Genomic DNA, 7,904 nt, shown 5'->3' with positions numbered 1-7,904 from the left:
GGGAAGCTTGAGATAGTGAGGGAGAAGAAGAGTGATTGTAGAGCGTCGGGGCTGGGTAGGTTATGTAAGACAACAAGTACAAATAGTATTGATTTAAACTATTTAATCCAACAGTCTACATTCGCTAGCATACCCAATTCCTGGGTAACTCATTAGCATTCCTGTCCTTTTCTCTTTTTTAAAATATCATTCTAATGCCCATATATATTTGAATCCATCAAAATTCCCCTTCACCGTGGCTAAAGGAAAACTCAAATCTTTTTTTCTATGCCATAATGTTTGAGTGAATCTCGTAAGTTTGTCTCTTGAAAACTCATGAGTTGCATACTCCCAAATTTGTTTTCCACTTTTTACCCGAAAAAAAAAAAAAAGAAAAGTTTTTTATCCACTTAATAACATATTTAACTCGGGCTTGGATCATGCACATGCACCCATCTCTTCATCCCACCCTAAACATCCACCCATGGCTTAAATAAGAAGGAAAATTGCACAACTAGATTAATATATAGAAGAGTGTCCTCTATGGGGAAGCGCAGCCTTCACCAGTGCTACCGACAGTCTGACTCTCTCCTCTGCCCATATAGGTCATTTCACATAAGGGAAGAGAGAGACAAATGGTGGGGGAGGGTTTACTCCCCGCAGAAAACATTATCCCTTAATACAATTTAGCCAACTTTTACATATGAAAAGTGAAAATAATACTCTGGTTTTGAGTTCATAGAGGAGTTAGTTCAAAAGCATTTTTTTTTTCTTAATTAATGACTAACATTGCTAGTATATCAAAAGCACCAGAACTGTTAATTTATGGACAGGTGTTTCCTATAGGAGTGTAACGCATGAGTGGGAGCCAATGGGAGAGTGAAAAGAAGCATTAGGCAGGGGTCATTAAAGCATTTCAATGGGGTGGAGCCCTACACTCCCCCACCAAACCATTTTCCTATGATTATGTTTGGTTACAAGGGATATTTAAAGCAAAGGGTTTTGGATACAAAGTAGAGTGAAAATTAATAATCAAATATAGAATAATTACAAATATATATAGGGAAAAAGTTGGGTATGCTGCTGGCATACCGTATGCTAGCACCCACTGTGTCTATCTCCCTCTTCCCCTTTTTGAAATGACCCTCTTATCTTTCTTGAATGATACCCCATCATGTGCCCCCATTGGTGCTTTTCACTAGTTTACCGTAGCCGGAAGCATACCTATCCCTTGTACTTTCCTTCCCTTTAATTCTCCTTGCAACTATATGGAGCCTATATCTATTGATAAAAAGGAAAATCATATTGTAAGTAAAATGAAGATCAAAATCATAATATGCTTTAGGATAATATTAAAGATTTATACAAGGAAACTGGAGATCACTGGATGGACTTCTAGTTTCTATTGTTAAGAAGCAGAACAGCCACAGAGCCCAGTAAATTTATCTATGGATGCCCTTGAACAGGCTTTTCCTTTCCTTTTCCCCACTTCTAATAATTATTCATGTGAAGTTGCCATGGAGATTCAAAAGCATTTCTTTGAAATTTTATGATTCAAAAAAGGACTACAAAAATATTTAAAGAGGTGGAGAGAAATACCAGGAAATCTCAATATTCCATATTATTTCAATCTCTCAACAACAAAATAAACCCAAATTTCAATTCTCTGAATCTATTCCAAAAAGCTTCTTCTTTGTCAATTGAGTTTGCAAGTATCACTCTACCTCGAACTTCTTCGGTGAAAGCTTATAATACTTCACAAACTTTTCTCTTGCAGAAAACTGTAAATCACACCTTGGCAGAAGTAAGGCCTGAAATCATTTGGTCTTCCATTGCCAGTTCTTGGTAAATCCTCAAAGCTTCATCAACATTCTTCTGAAGAAACTGAATCTGAGCAACAATTAACCTCACATCGTGAGCTTCAATACTCTTTTGCTCCTCCCCTGCAACTATTAATCCTTCTTCAAGTTGTTTCAACACAGCTTCCCCTTCTCCACAATGGTCCATAAGCAACCCATTCTCAAATAAGGCTTCAAAACTTTGAGGGTTTGATGTCAAAATCTCTTCATAAACCTTTCCAGCTTCATCTTTCTCTCCCATCTCATTCAACATCCTCGCCATTAAAATCTTCCATTCCACCTCCAACGGTTTGTCTTCCAACTTCCTTTGCAAGAGACATTTCAAGGCATCAACCAGTGATTCCTTAGTTTCTTCCTCTTCAAACACTTGTTTCTCCTCCGTCAATGTCGCCGGAGCATTTGCTCTTACAAGTAACCCAGAGAATCTCCCGAATGTCAAAGCGGCGACTATTGTAGTCAAGATAAAGGTTTTGTTGGTGCACGATGTCTTGTATTCCATCACAATTTAATCTAGGGAGTACTGATGCAGTGCCTCGACAGGCAGGACAGCGGTTGATGCAGTGCCTCGATGCAATTGTGTACTTTTCGGATTAGGGTTTTTTGCTATATGTTTGTAGCGAGGGTTTCTTTCTCTGTAATGCAAGCAACATTGAGAGGTGTGAGGGACGAGCACTGTAACCCTATTCTCCATTGATAGTGAAGCAGGATCTCATCTCACCGGGGACATAGGAAATCTTGATGAACCTCGTAAATCTGTGTGTATTGCTTGTTCTTGATTTTTTCCATTATCTTCTGCATCATTTTAGGGTCGCATTCCTACAAATTAGTATCAAAACTCTAGATTTTCGTTTTCTAGGATTTACTATCATGATGGTAGGAAAGGGATCGAATGTCAAGTATGATATCGAGCGGTTCAATGGAGAGAACAATTTCACTCTTTGGCGTCAAAGGATAAAGGATCTTCTGAGACAATAGGGTTTGACGAAAACGTTATTGGGGAAGTCGAAGAAACCTGTAAAAATTACTGACGAAGATTAGGAGAAGATGGAGGAAAAGGTGGTAAGTTTTATTCAATTGAATCTTTCTGATGATGCTTTACAATATGTTGTGGGTATCGAATCTACACCGCAGTTATGAGCAAAACTTGAAAGCATCTACATGACGAAGTCCTTAATGAACAAGTTGTTCGTGAAACAATAATTGTATTCTCTACAGATGAAGGTATGGATCTATTAGAGCATCTTAACATGTTCAATCAGATCGTAAGTAAACTAACAAACTTGGAGATTAAGATCGAGGATGAAGACAAGGCGTTACTGTTGCTGTGATCGGTACCAAAGTCATATGATCACCTGGTAATGACTCTCTTATATGAGAATGAGACCCTTGAGATGGATGAAGTCGCGGTTGCCCTCATGTCCAACGATACAAGAAAGAAGGCCAGTAGTACAAAATCTCAAGGAGCAGAAAACAGGGAGATCAAATTAGAAGGGATCTGGGAAGAGCCGATTGAAATCAAAAAGGGTAAAGACAAAGGTCTCTTATTACTATTGCAAGAAGGAAGGTAATCTGAAAAGAGAGTGTTTGAAGAGGAAGGTGGACTTAAAGAAGAAATGTGTAGATAAGGCATCTGAGGAAGCTAGCGTGGCTGACAGTTCAAATAGAGATGATTGAGATGTACTCTCTATATCATCAAGTAAGAATCAATCTTCTGATTCTTGAATTTTAGATTCTGGATGTTCATATCACATGTGTCCACATAAGGATTGATTTGATACATATCAACCATGTAATGGTGGGTCTGTCCTAATGGGGAATGATGCTGTATGCAAGACCATTGGGATAGGCACTATCAAAATCAAGATATTTGATAGGATAGTAGGAACTTTAACAAATGTGAGACATATACCAGAATTAAAGAAAAACTTAGTATCTTTGGGGGCACTTGACTCAAATGGATGCAAGTACATAGCAGAAGGTGGAGTTCTTAAAGTTATTAAGGGTGTTATGATTGTCATGAAGAGACAACTAACAGAAAACCTATACAGACTCATAGGAAGCACTGTTACAGGTGAAATATCTGTGACTACAGATGCAAAATTTGATACAGATGATACATATATGTGGCATATGCGATTAGGGCATATGGGAGAAAGAGGATTGATGGAGCTTCATAAAAGAAAACTGTTGAAGGGAGTGAAACTTGTAAACTGAACTTCTGCAAATATTGTGTGTTCAGGAAACAGTGCAAGGTTAGTTTCAAAATTGTAAAACATAAGAGTAAAGGGGTGCTTGATTATGTACATAGCGATGTATGGGATCCTTCAACAACAAAATCTAAAGGTGGAGCAGGATACTTCGTGACCTTTGTTGATGATTATTCAAGGAAAGTCTGAATCTACTTCATGAAGCATAAAAGTGAGGTGTTCACTAAATTTAAGGAATGGAAGGCTGAGGTAGAAAGGAAGACAGGAAAGAAAATTAAGTACTTGAGAACAGATAATGGAGGGGAGTACATGTACAAGCCATTTCTAGAATTGTGCAAAGCTGAAGGGATTACACGTCACTTCACGATTTCAAAGACACCATAGCAAAATGGTGTAGCTGAAAGGATGAATATAATACTTCTAGAAATAGCTCAGATTATGAGGCTAAATGCAGGGTTGAGTAAGAGATTTTGGGCAAAAATAGTGAATATGGCATGTTTCCTCATCAACAGGTCTTCATAAAAGGTGATTGATTGTAAAATTCTCGAAAAGGTATGGACAGAAAAACTAGTAGATTATTCTATTCTAAAAATATTTAGTTGTCCAACCTATGCACATATTGAGAGTGAGCAGCATTCCAAGTTAGACTCAAAGTCTAAACAGTGCATCTTTCTGTTTTTTCAGAAAAGCGTAAAGGGATTCAAGTTGTGGGATCCAAGTTCACAGAAATTTAAAGTTAGCAAGGATGTTGTGTTTGATGAGTCTCATATGGTGAAGTCAAAATACAATTCATAAACAGTTGGTGAAAATAAAGAAGATTCTACTATGCAGGTGGAGTTAGGTGAGTCAGAAACAACGAGAGAATATGAGTCATCCAGTGACTTACCAGGACAACATGAAACAATAGAAGTTCCCTACACTATAGCAAAAGGTAAAGGGAAACGTACTCATAAAGCACTTGTGAAATTCGGGTTTGAGGATATGGTTGCCTATGCCCTCACTATAGGTACAGGTGATCCATCTTCCTATTATGATGCTTTGAGTGATGCACAACATGTTAAATAGACTTGGAAGATTGTGAAAAAACTCAAAGAAAGAAAAATCATTGAGTGTAAATTGGTCTTTCGTAAGAAAGATGCAGCATCTAAGAGGGAGCGTGAAATGTATAAGGCCAGATTTGTAGCCAAGAGCTATGCACAGAAGGAGGGGATAAACTATAATGAAATATTCTCTCCAGTGGTGAAACACACTTCAATCAGGGTACTACTCGCTTTGGTGGCCATGTATGATTTGGAGCTTGAATAGCTTGATGTGAAGATTGCATTTCTTCATGGTGACTTGGGGGAACAGATTTACATGGAGCCGCCTGAAGGTTTTAAGGTGCGGGAAAAAGAATATCATGTTTATTTACTTAAGAGGTGGCTTTATGGTCTTAAGCAATCTCCTAGACAATGGTACAAGCGTTTTGATTCTCACATGATGAAGATTAGCTACACAAGAAGTGAGTTGATAGTTGTGTTTATTATAAAGTATCAAGTGATAATTCTATTATTTTGTTGATGTTTTATGTTGATGATACACTCATTGCTGCAAAGAACAAACATGATAAAGTCCCTTTGAAGTTTTTGTTGAGTGTTGAATTTGAGATGAAGGATCTTAATATTATTAAGAAGATCCTTGGCATGGAAATCCTTAGAGATAGAAATGCAGGTAAACTTTGAGTAACTCAGAAGAGGTCTATTGAAAATGTGCTAGAGCGTTTCAATATGGAAAAGGCTAAGCCGGTTAGCACAATGTTAACTAGCTACTTCAAGTTATCTAAAATGGAGTGTCCTACAACACATGAGGAGGTGGAGCAGATGTCTCAGGTCCCTTATGCTAGCGCAGTTGGGAGTCTCATGTATGCTATAGTTTCTAGCAGGCCAGATTTGTCTCATGCAGTCAGTGTTGTTAGCAGATACATGAGTAATCCAGGGAATGAGCATTGGAATGCAATTAAGTGGATCTTCATATATTTGAGCAAGACTAAAGATATAAGTGTCATGTTCAGTGGCAAGGGAAGTTCCACAGAATTGGCAAGTTATATTGATTCTGACTATGTTGGTGATTTAGATAAAAGGAGATCTACTATACGGAATGTATTTACATTGGATGGTGGACCTATATCATAGAGGACGATGCTTCAGTCTACAGTTGCATTGTCCACTACAGAGGCAGAGTACATGGCGGCAGTTGAAGGTGCCAAGGAAGGAGTCTGGTTGGCTAGATTGGTTCGAGAGTTGGGTTTGGAGCAAGGAGGTACAATGTTACATTGTGATAGTCAGAGTGTCATACATCTTGCAAAGAATCAGGTGTTTCATGCAAGGATAAAGCATATTGCTGTAAGATTTTACAAGATCAGGGAGCTTGTGTCAGAGGGTAGTATTCACTTGAGAAAAATTCATACAGATTTCAATCCTGCAGATATATTTACCAAGCCAGTTACTACAGAGAAGTTTGAGTTCTATATGGACTTGATTAATATTACTCACTGTTGAAGATGAGGGATGCACCAAATATGTGCGGATTTGTACCTCTTATAAGGTAAGGGGATGAAGACATCTACAGGTTATCGTTACAGGATGCTCGACAAAATTGAAGCCAAGGTGGAGATTGTTGATGCACGATGTCTTATATTCTATCACAGTTTAATCTAGGGAGTACTGATGCAATGCCTCGACAGGCAGGATGGCAGTCCCGCTAGCCGGTTAGCGGGCCGTGGAAATTGTAGGGGGGCAGGAGGCCCCCTGCATAGTAGGGAGTGTTGACACTCAAATTTTTTATTTGAGGACAATTGTGTACTTTCTGTATTAGGGTTTTTCGCTATATATTTGTAGCGAGGGTTTCTTTCTCCGTAATGCAAGAAATACTGAGAGGTGTGAGAGACGAGCACTATAACCCTATTATCTATTGATAGTGAAGAAGGATCTCATCTCACCGGGGACGTAGGAAATCTTGTCGAACCTCGTAAATCTGTGTGCATTGCTTGTTCTTGTTTTTTTCCATTATCTTCTGCGTCATTTTAGGGTTGCGTTTGTATAGGTTTTAGTGGCGTTTTTTATCCTCCGGATTGGAGGAGTTTCATGGGATACAGGATTGGCATTTGACGAAACCCTCATTGCAAAACCCCTAACCTTAGCTCGAGAAGTTGGTGGTTTTGGGGTGGAGAAGTGGAGATTCAAATGAGGCCATTGTTGGGAGGTTAGAAATGAATGGAATGAAGTGAATGAAAGGGAATTGGGTTTTCCGCCATTGACAAGAGATGATGCTCTGGTTAGAGAAATGTCCATGGTTAAAATTTTGGGTAAGGTGAGAGAAGTTTGAGAGTTGCAGGTTTAGGTGGAGAAGAGGGAGAGGGGTTTTTTGGTTGTCGACGGAGAGGACCTGTACTAGTGTCCTATTTAATGAGAGAAGTAGGACAGGTATTTTCTATGAAATGACAAAAATATCCTGTTTTGTTTGGTAAATTTGCTGAAATGGCCTTCAATTGTGGTGCAATTTCAATTATTCGGTTCGATTTTGGTTTGGTTTAAGATACAAGTGGAGAAATCAAAACCGAATCAAACGAAGCATAGGAGCATGTTTTATAAGAAAAAAAAAATATGAATTGGTTTGATTTTGGCTTTTTTAATTCGATTTCATATTAAGTTTAGGTCATTTTTTAGGTGATTCAACTAATTCTTTATATCTTTGCCAACAACAAAAACCTCTTATTTATTAGGGTTATAGACTCGTAATCTACCAAATTTTTTTCAAACATTAAAAAAGAGACACATTATTCACCAAAAAAGAAAGAAAAGAGAAAAACTTTTGGCATCTA

At 38.2% G+C, this 7,904-nt stretch overlaps 1 pseudogene; it reads right to left on the bottom strand.

Moving 5' to 3' along the window:
• Positions 1–1,637: 1,637 nt before the first annotated feature.
• LOC122069915 lies at positions 1,638–2,337 on the bottom strand (annotated as a pseudogene).
• Between the last annotated feature and the right edge of the window lie 5,567 nt (positions 2,338–7,904).

This window comes from Macadamia integrifolia, unplaced genomic scaffold (assembly GCF_013358625.1).
Source record: "Macadamia integrifolia cultivar HAES 741 unplaced genomic scaffold, SCU_Mint_v3 scaffold761, whole genome shotgun sequence".
In the NCBI taxonomy this organism is placed as follows: Eukaryota; Viridiplantae; Streptophyta; class Magnoliopsida; order Proteales; family Proteaceae; genus Macadamia; species Macadamia integrifolia.
Note: the sequence above shows the minus strand (reverse complement) of the source record. Positions and strands in the feature narration are given on the sequence as shown.